We start from the raw sequence: 14,340 nt of genomic DNA, 5'->3' as shown, positions 1-14,340 counted from the left end.
GGTAGCTGTTTGGCGCTTAGTTCTGTTTTCCAAGAAACGGTTAAAAATTGCTTCAGGTTCAGGCCTTTCAAAGGACTGGCGTGTCCTTTTTTGTTAATATAACACAGGTTTGGAGTTGAGGTAATAAAAAGGACATACTGATTACAAATTGACAGAATAGATGTGACAAACATCTGTTATCTTTAACAATCATTTGCAGATGAGACAGACTCCAACAGTTACAAGCAGGAGCAGAGGCAGTGTCTGTTAGGACAGTCGGGCTTTAAGGCCTTTCAACGGGCCAGCCCATCACCTGACTATTACATAACAGGCCGTCAGAGGGGCTGATACTGTGCAGATAAAGGCAGGATAGAGGGATAAAGGAAAGAAAAACAGCAGGGAGGGAGATGGAGAGTAAAGAGAGACAAAAAGAAAGAAACCTATAAAGGAAGAAATAAATAAGGGCCTGCAGAAACATTTTCTCACACAGCCTTCAAGCTGGCAAGTGTAAGTGTTGCAGAATAATACAAGTGGAAATGTATGGGGTAACAGGAGGAAGAAAATAGGAGGAGGAGCATCTGCTGTTCTGAATTAGCAGGCTTGAGGAAGGAGGAAAATATATCCCTATTACACCAAGAGAGCAGAAAATTATCAATAATGTGATTTAAAAAAAAAAAAAGTAATTAAAAAAAAAAAATCAGACAGTCAGTTTTTGCCAAGTGGTGTCTTTGGCTGTGGATGTGGTGATAGTTCCCACAATGCAAAGAGAGCCCTTGTTAATGAGCTGTTATCATTGTGATTCAGCTAGCTATCAACTTTTCGTGCCATCAGCCAATTTTTAGAAAAGCTAGCAGGCTGGCTTTAGGAATAAAATGTCTGTCTGACAGTGGCACTGCCATCTTGACAACCACTGAATGAATTTGTCTCAAAAGGACTGATTATAATGACTTTGTTTATGGCCAGACTTTCCCTCCAGCTACACCAGCAGTTCCTTTGAACCGTTCAACTTCTGTTTTGTAATTACTTTGTAATTACTCTTCCATCTACTACTACCAACATGCTAGACTACATATAGCATTGTACCTGCTAAATATCAGTGTGCTAGCAATGTGACCATTCGACTGTCCTGTTATTAGGCTACAAGCACCACCGGAGCTGTGGATCCTTAGCCGTCCTATGATTTGTATAAATGTGGAGGAAGAAACACACATATACACTGCAAAGTTATTAAAAATAGAACGACATTAACGTCCCTACTGTAGGTTACATGATGACACTTAATGGTGGGTGATGGTTGCTGATTGATGACTAGAATATAATTAAAAGAGCAGGTCCACGTGAAATACAGAAGATTTCAGCAGTGATGAGGGTCATGGTGAGAGACAAACATCTCTGTCCACTTGGCCACCGTAATTACCCTTTCTAATGCCTTCCCATACACAGGCATTAGACTGAGAACACGCGTCATGTCTGGTAGCCAGTAAGTTAAAAATATAACTTAGACTACTTTTTTTGGTCAGGTCAACCATGAGAAAGCAAACAGTCTAATAAACAAAACAGGAATTTGAAATTTTGTGCTGCCTTCTGAGTCAAAGCAGCTTTTTGATATCTTTTCTGAACATGAAGCAGTTCAAAGAAAATCTATTACCCATTTTGGCTCCTGCTGACTTACATCATTAAATTATTGAATTGGGGGTCAACAACTTTGTTTTTTTTTTTTGCTTTCGTTGCATCTGTCGTTTGATGGAAGATAGTTTATTAGCTCTCTATAGTATCAATGGCATCTTTGTTCCCTTTTCAGCGTTATAGGTCTTCATTTTCAACTCACTTTCATTTATATAAAGCCAAATTACAATAGTCACCTCAAAAAACCCACCAATCAGATCACCCCCTATTAGCCAGCACTTGGCGACAGTGGGAGGGGGAAGGAAGAACTCCCTTTTAACAGGGAGAACCTGCAGCAGAACCAGGCTCTGGGAGTGGCAGACATCTGCCATGGCCAGATGGAACCAGAGATTAATAATACCTGATGAATAAATACTCTGTGGTTTATAAACTCAGAGTGAAAAAAGGTGAGCGAAGCAGAAACACACAGTGCATCATGGGAAGCCCCCAGGAGCCCAGGCCTATTGCAGAAAACCTAAGGGAAGATTCCAGGTGACGTGATCTAGCCCTAACTACAAAAAAGGATAGTTTTAAGTCTAATCTTAAAAGAAGTGAGGGTGAGGCTGGTTCCACAGAAGAATGGCCCAAAAGCTGAAGGTACTGCCTCCCACTTTACTTTTAAATATCCCACAAGTAAGCCAACAGTCGTAGAACAAAGTGCTCTACTGGGAAGGTGCGGTAACATGAGGTCTTTAGGATAAGATGGGGCCTAAAAATTCAAGACCTTGTATGTGAGGAGAAGGATTTTAAGTTTCTAAATTTGACTCTAGATTTAACAGGGAGCCAGTGTAGAGGAGCTCATATGGGAAAACGTTTATACTTTCTAGTTCCTGTCAGTACTCAGCAGCTGATTTAAAGTTAGCTTTGCAAACATATTTTGCTAACACAAATTGATGCCAAGTTGATCAACTCTCACGTGGCATATGCAAATGAACAGAAAGTCATTTGACAATACCCACTTCTTTCCTAATAGTGTAATCAGCATCCTAATAAACAAGGAAATTACAACGTGTGAGTTAATTACTTGATTGTCAATCATTGCTGGAGATATTTAAATTTAAACATCAAGTACCAAAACTAACCTTCCACCCTCGAGCTGTGCAAGACATCCATTTACTTGGATTAAGTAGGAAAAAAAGGAAACACCTCTCTAAAAGTTAATTAAACAAAGGTTAGCGACGTCAAGTGTGATGTTAGTTTCAAAACAAAGAGTCTTATTATGTTCAGCGGACGGTGAAGTTAACGTTATCATCACGAGAGTCCAGCACGCTAACCTCAAAAGTTGATGAAAGCCTCGCTTAAAGATTCAGTCAATCAGAGAAAGGTACACACACACACACACACGCACGCACGCACGCACACGCACGCACGCACGCACGCACGCACACACAAAGTCACTTTACTCCTCACAATCAGCTTCACTAAAATACTTCAATCAATGTCTGAAGTACATACACATGTCCAAATCCACAAGAACATCCATGAGACATGTGGCATAAAAACACAGAAAGACACACACACAAACACACACGTGCACACAATGAATTAACACTAATGTAGCCTGCGACAAAAGCCTTTACCCCGCTCAGCCCGATACTAATGCAATCAGAGGAGCCAAGAGCTTCGCAAAGTGAAGCCATTTAAAAACAATTTGAGAAGCAGAGAAGAGCCAGGGCCAGAGGGTCAAACCAGCCATTAAGAAATTAAAGCTGAGGATTGATCACTGCCTGCTTAAGTGGACCCTGTCTCCAGTAGAAACCACGGCTCCTCAGTTTCTTTGTTTTCAGTTTGTGGGGATGGGGGTTACAGAGGTGAGTGCAGGGTGAAGCTTTCACTTATGTGTTTTTGTTGTTTACTTCCCTTACTTATTTTTAAAGAAGAGGAAACGGACACATCTGTAGTCTCTGTTTAGTTTGAACAAAACACTGGGTTTAAATCTCTATGTCTGCAATCAGATGAGTGGATCAGGGGCATTATCATTTAGTTAATACAAACTACCTTTGCGGCCTTCAGCTTTCCAGGAATTTCCCCATAATTCCCACTGTGCAACAGAGGTATAGAGCATGTAGGTATTGGATTGCAACCACATGGAAATCAGGTGGGAAGAAAAAAAGATGAGCGATAGCACACCCGACTCCCATTTAGAAGTAAACAAAAATAGCACACTGAGTAAAAACCTCTGGAAAATCTGTTACTACTGTAAATTAGAGATAATTACAAGACCTGTTGTTCAGCAGGGAATGGCTGGGAAGTCAGGAGGATGCCACAATCACCATATGCATGACAGACCTACTCTGACCAAATGATAGTTGTCATGGAAGTAAAACGCACTATGGATTGTTATTAAGGTAATGAGTCATCCCCAGGCTTTAGTGTGCAGACTAATTGAGGTTTTCAGCGTGTAACAAAAAAAAAAGAAAAAATAACAACGACCACGCAGTCTTATGCAATGACTGACAGCACAAAATTAAAGCTAATGTGGTTTTTTGTTTGTTTTTTTGCAGGAATAGTGGAAAACCTGCATGTTTATTCTTAATGTCCTAATACATTTACTGTGCAAATGTCAGAGTTTTTATCCCCAGAAATTAATTGAGTCCGTCAGTTAATGTTACGCACAATTTAGCTCGCCGTGGGTGGCTGCTCTATTGAAGCTCCTCCTGGAGATCTTTGCATTTTGTGAAAAGGTTTTACATCTTACTATAATGATCATAAAGTGTGCATGCATCACTCCTCCCAGACACATTAATCCATCCGGATTCAATTCATTTCATGTATAAAGCGCCAAAACACAAAAAGAGTCACCTCAAGGATGAATAATTAACATATATATGTGTAATTTCATACATTTGCGAAGCATATAAGCATGGTAGGTAGTACTATTAGTAGTTATTATACTCTCTCTTATAGTACACCTTCAAAAAGGTTGATGACAAAGGATGATATTTAAGACTTTACACAAACCTTTGATCCTGAATCCTCCCTTAGTTACGCTGCAGTAGGTCTAGGGTGCTGGGGGCTTCCCATGATGCACCGAGTGTTTCTTTTTTACTCACGATATGTTTATTCACCACTCTGCATTTAATCATTAGTTATTATTCATCTCTGGCTCTCTTCCACAGCGTGTCTTCATCCTAACTTCCTCCCAACTGGTTGCAGCACATGGCCGCCCCTCCCTGAGCCTGGTTCTGCCGGAGGTTTCTTCCTGTTAAAAGGGTGTTTTTCCTTCCTACTGTCACCAAAGTGCTTGCTTAAAGGAGTCAAATGATTGTTGGGGTTTTCTCTGTTTTCTCTGTATTATTGTAGGGTCTTTACCTCACAATATAAAAATGCCTTGAGCCAATGTCTTCCTGATTTGGTGTTACATAAAACTGAATTTAATTTACTTTTTATTCCTTGCAGATCAATATTAAATTTTATTTTCAAACCTCTAGAAATAAAAAAAATAAATAAAACCGAATAATTATTTTTATGAATGCAACCTGTGAAGAGGAGTCACAGCTACAAATGCAGTACAGTCCACTATAATAGAAGACTAGTACTTCAGTGCCTTGTTTCCCTACTACTGCTAGTGCAAAAACAAAGAACTAAATGATAAAAATCAGGATCAATTTAGCAATCAGACACCAGTGGGCTTGACAGAGGTATTTGGTAGTAAGGACCCTCCTCCCTTTGGTGTCTGTAAACTGTTAAGGCTGTTGTCTAAAAGCCAGAAAACCCACAAACATAAAGTAGATTTAATACCCTGCTGTAGCTGGATTAAGAACACTGGCTTCTCCCACACTGAAAGGCCTGCGACATATGCACAGTGAGCGTGTTTGTGTATGTGGCTTTCTACGTGTTGGCGTGTCCACGTCAACAAGTCCAATCTCTTTATGTACATCTCGGCTGTTTGGTGCCACGGTGATGCTGAGCAGGTGACTCTATGGTTGGCTCTTCTCCAGTTACTGGTGACAATTTGTATTGTGCATATCTAGCTTTATTTCTCTGAGTAGCTACAATATTTGCTTTCAATAACTATTTAGTCATTTCAAGTAACCACTACCTTAAATGACCAAAGAGAAAGACAGCAGTGGATGAACTGGTACAGCTGCTTTCTTTTTTGACGCCTGAGGCTCGTTGGAGCCGAGTCAGCAAATATTCAAACAATATTAGACTTTCCAGTAGGCTGTTTAACTGAGCTAACACAAATCAGCACTAACACCAGTTACCAGTTAGACTACACATATGTGCCAAAAAGGATAGATTCTACAACACGGCTTAAGGATGATAACACACAGGTGCTCTGCTGAGCTTTGCAGATGCACACATACTGCTGCCACTTAGGGAAATGGCCATGATACATGGAATAACCGGTTATGTGGGCTATTCTTGTTCATGTTTGTTCTTTTGTTGGTCATTAGCTTTGCTGCATTGTAGTCTAAAGTCATAATATACAAAAATGTATTTGTAGTGTAATGAAACTAAATGTCAAAAACTATATAAACTGTCCATCTTTCTTGCTTGTTGCACCTTTGTGTGTTAAACTCTGTTGTCGTTCCTTTTCTTGCTCCACTAACCTCTCAGAAAAGAAGCATTTGAGAGCATAAGACCATATGAAAAAAAAACCCTAATGCGTGTCAACAAATAAGAAGAAAACAAACCTAATTAGATTGATGTTAAATTTCAGTCCAGTAATGATTAATGATTAAACAAACTCTGTTTTGTTTGTTTCCTCAACATAAATCATATGTGACATATGTATATTTGATACAGATGTCACACTAAGCCTTATTTAAGAAGAGCTTTTTTATTTCCTGCTTATATCAAGCCTTTCATCTTAATTGGATAGTCCATAGCATAGCTAACATTACGACACACATGGATATAGCTAAAGAGCTGTTCAAACAATTTAAGATAAGATAAGATAAGATAGAACTTTATTAATCCCTCGGGTGGGTTCCTCTGGGAAATTCGACTTCCAAAAAAAGCACAGCAACGACCAAAGTTACAGTTACAGAACTGTTATATATATATACACACACACACACACACACACACACACACACACACACACACACACACACACACACACACACACACACACACACACACACACATATATAAATACAGAGACAAATATAAATAAAATATACAAAGGGGATAAATAGAATAAATAGGAATAAAAAATAAAAATACAAGTGAATTGCACATTTCAAGTATTGAGTCTATTGCACTGTTGACTATTTACAAAAAGTATTGCACAAGGTATTGTACAGTGAGGTGCAGAGGCACTGCAGCTTAGTTGTTCCCCCCTCCTTTGTCCTCCTGTTTCCCCTCCCTCTCCCCTCCAGAGAGGAGTTAAACAGTCTGATGGCGTGTGGGACAAAGGAGTTTTTAAGTCTGTTAGTTCTTGTCTTGGGGAGAAGCAACCTGTCACTGAACAGACTCTTCTGGTTGTTTATGGCCGTGTGCAGAGGATGCCCAGCATTGTCCATAATGTCCATCAGTTTCTTTAATGTCCTTTTCTCTGCCACTGTCACCAGAGTGTCCAGCTTCATGCCGACCACAGAGCTAGATTTAGGTCATAATACTATCCTACACCTCAATCAACATCCTGTTGGAAGACCAAACGAAATCATCCAACAGCATCGTCTTCACAGCTCCAATATGTCAGTAAATCTTTAGTTTAATTCAATAAATATGATCGTTTGTTGGTATAGCTAATTGACCTCTTGCAAAATATTTCCTCATGAAAGGGAACAAGAAATTGAAACATTATGAAATTTTCTCTTTTGTTTTCTTTTTGTAATTCTTCTTTTTCTTCTTTTAACATCAAAAAATCTGTACATCAAAGATTTGAAATCCCAGAACAGATGTTGCACCTCAAGAACAAGAGGAAAAAACACTATGAAAGGCTTTGAGAGGGTTGCACAGTCTGACTTCCACTTCAGCTTTCACAGTGTTGTTTCTTTCCAGTGTATCCATTACGCCCATGTAGTGGATGCAAATTTGACACGAGTATACGTCTATCCCTACAGCCGGTTTTCCACCTGAACACACAGGAGTTTCTCAGCCAATCAAGCCCGTCAAACATTTGGTCACAGTTACCTCTCTTGCCACCTGGTTGCCCAGACCTTCTTTTATTGAAGTGTCAAAGTTTCCAAAGACTTTTTGACGCTGTTGTGTTGGAATGAAAAGCAAATGCCTTTCTGTGTGCTGAGAAGTGAGTCCCCGTAAAAACCAAGCTGTACAAACTGGCTCACTTCAACCAGCACTCCTTTTTTTTTGTCTAAATAATCACCCCCACCACCATAGCTCAGCCACCTTAGCTCAGTCTTCTTTCTGTTCCCCTTTTTTTTTTTTTTTTTGCCATCTTCAACGTCATCACATCAACTTGAGAAAAATCTTGTTGTTACTAATAGATTACAATTAGAATGATCCGATCAAATTTGAACTAGAGTTAAATAGCAAATTATCTGCACATCTCTGTCTCTATAATTCTCCCAAAGTTAGAAAAGGGAACAAGAGGCAAAACAAGCAGAAACTCAACTGTATTGACAGAAACCCAAGAAAATCAGCTGAGTGAAAGATGATCTGATGCAAGTGCCGTGCAGAAATGCCAGAGTAATTATCATAGCATCAAAATGGAGGGACATTAAAAATAATAACTCTAAATAAACTGTTCACAGATGGCTTGTTAGCTGGCTAGATAGCCAGCAGCTGCTCATTACTCGGCATGTGCAGCTTCATGTAATGTGAGAGCGTGATCGATTATAGACAGGAATCAATAACATTGAACATGCCTGCCTGGATGCTAACTCAATTGCGAGTGCATACACACGCATACGCACACACACACTAATGCACACTCACTAAAACACAAACAAAAACGCCATGCTTCTACATGGACAAACATGATGATAATCACACACACACACACACACATACACACACAAAAGAGTTTCTGCTGTAAACACTGAAACTGAGCGGCTGCTTAACAGCACAGAACAAAAACATCGGGGCCGCCTCGGCACTGCAGTTTAGGAAAGACACCAAAGGAGAACTTATGTTCCTCTAATGTGCAGAATCATCCTACATGCATTAAAAACAAACACAAAACATAAAAGTGGTGCTTGTCGAGACACAGACGGAAATAAAGTGATTGTTTTATGTCATCATGAAATCTGGACTCCTAAATATGATTTCTGCCTCTTCTCAGCTCAAGTTTCAAGTTCACAGTACAGGGCCGGTGGTTTGAAACTCTTCTGAAAAGCCATTCAAAGCTCTTTTGATCTTTCAGTATACTGTAGTGTAATACTGCTTTGGTTGTACAGCACCTTTCATGCAACATGTGCGGCACTAAAAAAATGAGGATGCAGGTTTGATGAAAGAGCAAACAAGTAACGATAACAATTACACAACACACAAAGGCATTTTGTCATAACAGTTTGTGACAGGAGAAGCCCTGCTTTTAATGGGTGTTTAAATGTTTAAATCACTAATATTATCAAGTAGGATATTAGCTGAAAATGAGGGAGCATCTCCAGTTCTCATTTTTGGTGTGATTTTGGCTACCCAGCAGTAGAAAGGACACAAGGCAGTGGCTGGTCCTAAGCCTTTGAGCAAGGTGACTTTTAAAAGAATCAATTCTGAGAGATAAGGGAGCCAGTACAGTGTTCCCAGGTCTGGAGTGATGTGGTCCCTCTTCATTGTATAACATATGCAGAATTCAAGACAAACCTTACCACTTTTATCCAATTTAAACACTGTGCTAAACACTAAAATGCTGCTTTCTTTGCAGATGGCAGTAAATCCCTTTTTATGACATGGGAAGACACCACAGCTCATATCAGACATGATTAGATGAATTCACCGGTGAGGTAGGCAACTTTAAAAAAGCCACACAAAGTGAAAGCAAAAACTCCTAGATAGAGATAGCAGAGGAGTTTCACGTTGTTCTACTGGCCCAGAGGTCAAACTCCACCTTCAGCTCCCTGAGTGACTTATCAGCAGAAGCAGCTAGTGTCTGTGTGAAAATTAACATGCAGTCACAGCCCAGTGACCCCATGAAACGCCAGCTGTTTGCATTGTGCTTCAGAAAGTTGTCTTTCAAAGTTTAACCTCTAAGATTGCTCAAGTTTGGCGCTGGTATGTGTGCCTTTGTGAGAAAAGCAGTCATGGATTTTTCAAACGTGGATCGCTGTGCTCACTTGGAAACGAAACATTCTGGTACACTAAAGATTTATTTAAGTGTTCCTCTACTGAAATTTAATATCCTGTGTAAAAACTGCCGTTGGGAATTAGTTAAAATGATTAAAACTGAACTGACACCTCACTAGCTAAGAATATTAACAAGTCCACCCCTTTTTTTCCCTTTAACTGCGAGCTTGTCATTACGAAACTGAGCATTTGCAAAGCGACTTCACAAACCTGTGAATTTTACACTCGGCCAACTTGCTGCTTTCTGGGTGAGTTTTACCAACAGTTGTTATTGAAGTGCAGAAAACTGAGTAAACAGTTGGCCGGTTAGACCTCAGGTGACAGAGCAGCTTCGGGCCTGCTGACTGTGCACTCTGCGTGTGTGGCCAGTCATTCATAACCACTCCCATTGCAACATGCACACACACGCTCGCACACACGCTCGCACACACAAAACCACAACAACAATACATGACAGCTCAAAGTCCAAGTATGACTGGGATAGTCACACCTACTGTGAGCATCAGAACTCATCATTGTGGGCTAATAAAGAAACATGGGGATAACATAATATAAAGTTAATTTCTGTCATTCACATTAAATAAACATTAGCTCAGATATGTCCAATCAAAGCATGAGTGACTGACAGGTGCTTTAAAGCGGGACATAACTTCTGATTGATTCAAGTTAACAAGAAGTAGCTGACGACACTGCTAAACATTGCTTCTGTTTAATGTCATCATCTGAGACATATGGAAAAAAAGAGTGTGTTCTTAAATATAGTGTGTCAACCAACCTTATAGACTTTGCCTTTTAATCTGCTGTCAGCATGAAACAGAACGAAGCAGATCAGAGTCTGAGCATTGCTTACCTTTGCTTTGGTTAAAACAGTCCATAACAGGTCCAGAGCCGGCTAAACATCCCATGCCGGCCGGGCAAACACACTGGTTTTCACAGCATACACACACACACACACGCACAACCATACACTCGTTTTGTATTTCCCCTCGCTTCTCTGTGAGATTATTCCTGTGTGTGTGTGTGTGTGTGTGTGTGTGTCTGTGTGTATGTGTGTGTCATCTGCCTCTAATGACAGCTGACAAACTACATGCCGCAAATCCTCTCTCTCTCACTCCCTCCCTCCCCCTTGCTCTCTCTCTCCCCCTCTCTCGCTTGTTTTCCCCTCCCCCCATCACGTAGAAACACACACATACACACACTCCTCCCTGTCTCCTCCCACAACACAGGAACACACTCCTCCCTCCTCTCGCTCACAATCGTTCTAGGCACTGGATGATTTACATGGCCTATTGTTCTGTAATTCTGGATGGCTTTTATTATTTTAAAAAAATACACTAATCATTACCGTCTATGACATTTGTTACAAAACAGTCAAAGTACAAAATGTGTTACTTTATCACTAGTTGCAACACTTTTCACAAACTTGCAATGCTTACATGCAGATGTTCAAAAAACTGCAAATATTTGGCAAAATGAGAAATGTGAGTGCTGTCAGAATTTACGGGTGCCTGAATATTTCTGTCTATTTTTGGCGAACAAGAAGAACAAAAAAATAAATACATACATACATTTTCTATTATTCAAACTTGCGCACAACTTTCAAAACTGAAGCAGAAAGAGATGTCTGTCAGAAACAGTGAAGCCAGTGAGTGACAGAGAAAGACTATTACATTCAGCACTTGCATAATAAGCATTGTCCCTGCTTGTATAATAAGCCCTACATGAAGGGAGATGGCAAAAACACAGACACACACACAAGTGAAATGAGTCACAGAAAAAAGAGACAAACACACACTAAGAGGTAATTTTACAAATGGCTAAAGCTCTAAGAGCTTTGCGCACACATACAGCTACCCCATACTCGCACAAAAATTGCTAGGTTAACTGTCACCCTCGCTTAAAACATACGGTCCTTCTGTGTTTTCACTTTCCATGTTCTTATGTCAGGATGTCCCTGTTTTGCTTTATGAGCTGTTGTGGTTTCTATGAACTGCTGTAAATAATGTCTGACGGTGTTCCTTACCTTTGATCCAGTGATGCTCCTTTTGGTTTAGTTTCATGTTTTAAGTTTTAATGATCCCAACCAAATGTTCAGATGGTTGTTTTTTTTTTAAGAGCTTAAAGTTTAAGCTCACAGTGGCAGAATGATGAGTGCTGTGAAACTGAAAACTTTGGGGTTTTGTTTTCTTTTTTTGCATTTTCTACTCTGCAAGTTGCCGTGTTAGAAGGCGATTATACTCTGACGTGCAAAAGTGGATGAGTAGTCCTGTTATAGTGCTGTGAAAGTACCCTTAAGTCCGGTTGAAGGGTACATGTGTAGCACAACGAATAAACTTGAATCGAATCTTAAAGGACTTGAACTCCATCACAAATACACTGACTGAGGAATGACCTTTGAACTTCTCCTGCAAATGTACTTTTCCCGATGCCATGGCACTGATATTTGGCCATGCAATATGCTATTTAATTATATTTGGTTATAGAAAATCAAACAAGAGTGCCGTTACAGTACAATGGTCTACCATTGTCACTGGCCAATATCATCACTGCTAATGTCAGTATATTGGCAAGTAAGTAGGAATTTAACTTGGTCAGTGGTCAATATATCTGATGTAACACCCCAGTTTTGCACCGGATAAATGATGTTGGATGGTGTGATGAAGGGGTGAAACACAGGCCAGTTGTGTTGTTAAAACAGAGATTTGCTTCCCTTAGCACAAAACCAAACATACAAACCAAAAAAAAACTCAAATAAAATTCAGTGTTTTATAGAATCTGTGCATCTGCATGTTGAAATCCACTGCATCCCTAAATAAAATTTTTTTCTGTATCACTTGCATTGTAATTTAACATATATATGTACTGATATATGCTATATTTGTATTGCATCCTATTGTAATACAGCAAAACACTATCTTAACATAAAGATTCTGCTTACCTGATTTGCAAAGCATCATGGGTAAACATCCATAAAGATATGGCAACATCATTCAGTTATCTCTGTGAGACACATGAAACAAAAACAAAGATAAATGTTAAGTTTGTGTTTGAAAGGTTGGGCCGAAACAGATTTCTTAAATAGCAATGTGTCTGACAGCTGATCCTAGAATCTGCACAATCTTTGTTTCTTTGCTTGTCTTTTAAAAATAGTTTTTTCGTTAATAACATTTCTTTCAGCCTTTTATTACTATGTTTACTGTGTCTATTACTATGTAATACTTTGAAAACAGGATCCCAGATTGAAGGACCATAAAATGTATGCATGTCATCTTGTTCGTAGAAATACAGACACGTGGACAATGAATTATTGCATGTATAATGAACAGCTTAGGCACAAACTGAGAAAAATTGTAAGAAACTGGAAATGGCCAAAAATCAACGCAACATTAGCCAAGTTGGCGAAGCTTTTTATCCCTAATACAGATGAAGCTCTTAAGACACTGGATCATTCTCATAGCGCAAATTAGCATACGTCAATGTATTTTGTGTGACTATGAAGATGTAAACGGAGATGTGTCTTTCAAAATCCAGTGTTTATAAAATAATGTTTAGTCTCCAGGCTCACAGGTATAACAACCCCAGTGACATCATCAGGTTATTTTCTCAGAAACATAAAGCGTATTTTCACAGGATGAGAACTTCCCAAAACTAGTAATGTAACTTTAATATTAAACAATAAAGGCATACAAACACAAACACTGATGAGACATTCCCGTAAGTACTGAGTGAACGTTTTTTGACATCATATTGAGTTGCTAAAGTGCATGAATAATTATCACTTTCCAGGCATGAGACACACTTAAGTGAGACACATCACTTCATTTTACCACAAGAGTCAACCCATCATCAAGTACAGATGCAGGGCACGCCTAGATCAAATGTGTAAGAGTGTGTGCTTGCTAAATATGCTGCCGTCTTTTACAGGGTAAAATCATTTAGCAGAATTTAACCTTAATCATCACCCACCAGTTATGCTGGAAATCGCACTCCTGCCCACAATAACAAGGATACCTGCAGCTTTTCCCAGACAATGACCCTGCCTGGGAGGAAGATTCCGAGAGCTCGGAGGCCTTTTTCACACCGTGAGGTTGACCTGGAACAGTATGGTGCTGCTCCAGGTTCATCGAGTTCCCACTGGCTTTGGTTCATATTCAAGAAACATCCTATTTTATGAAACAACTGGTCTCCTTTTATTTGAACAGCTGAAGTGTAGTGGAAATCTACTTAAATCCCTCCCTAACGATCAGATATTTCAGAACCATTTTACAGCGTGCCCTTTCATTTTCATGTTGCAGACAACTATGTGCGTGTGTGTAAAGTCCAAAGTGTAGGTCACATGTCCTGCTGCTGTGGAAAGACAGAAAGAGCCTACCTGTTTACTGGATTTCAGTCACCCTCCCTCACATATATATCTGTTGTAATCAAGTAAAAACTCATTTTTTTCAGGAACTATTATGCATCACATACTCTCTGTGTTGAATCACATCCTCTTCCCCC

At 39.6% G+C, this 14,340-nt stretch overlaps 1 protein-coding gene across 4 annotated transcripts in view; it reads right to left on the bottom strand.

Moving 5' to 3' along the window:
• The window catches only part of LOC146647602 (nuclear receptor coactivator 2-like), a 56,747-nt gene that overhangs the window by 30,739 nt on the left and 11,668 nt on the right, over positions 1 to 14,340 (bottom strand). For 3 of the 4 annotated variants that reach the window (XM_085388297.1, XM_085388301.1, XM_085388300.1), the window contains exon 2: positions 12,782 to 12,843. The gene's annotated coding sequence lies outside the window, so the exon portion shown is untranslated. Of the gene's footprint in view, positions 1 to 10,693; positions 10,929 to 12,781; positions 12,844 to 14,340 lie in introns of those variants that run through there. The other variant, XM_085388299.1, reaches the window with a different exon arrangement.

Source organism: Rhamphochromis longiceps, linkage group LG18 (genome assembly GCF_057381845.1).
Source record: "Rhamphochromis longiceps isolate RC_006_pf linkage group LG18, R_longiceps_female_GT1.1, whole genome shotgun sequence".
Lineage (NCBI taxonomy): Eukaryota > Metazoa > Chordata > Actinopteri > Cichliformes > Cichlidae > Rhamphochromis > Rhamphochromis longiceps.
The sequence above is the reverse complement of the archived record's forward strand: the minus strand, read 5'-3'. Positions and strand labels throughout refer to the sequence as shown.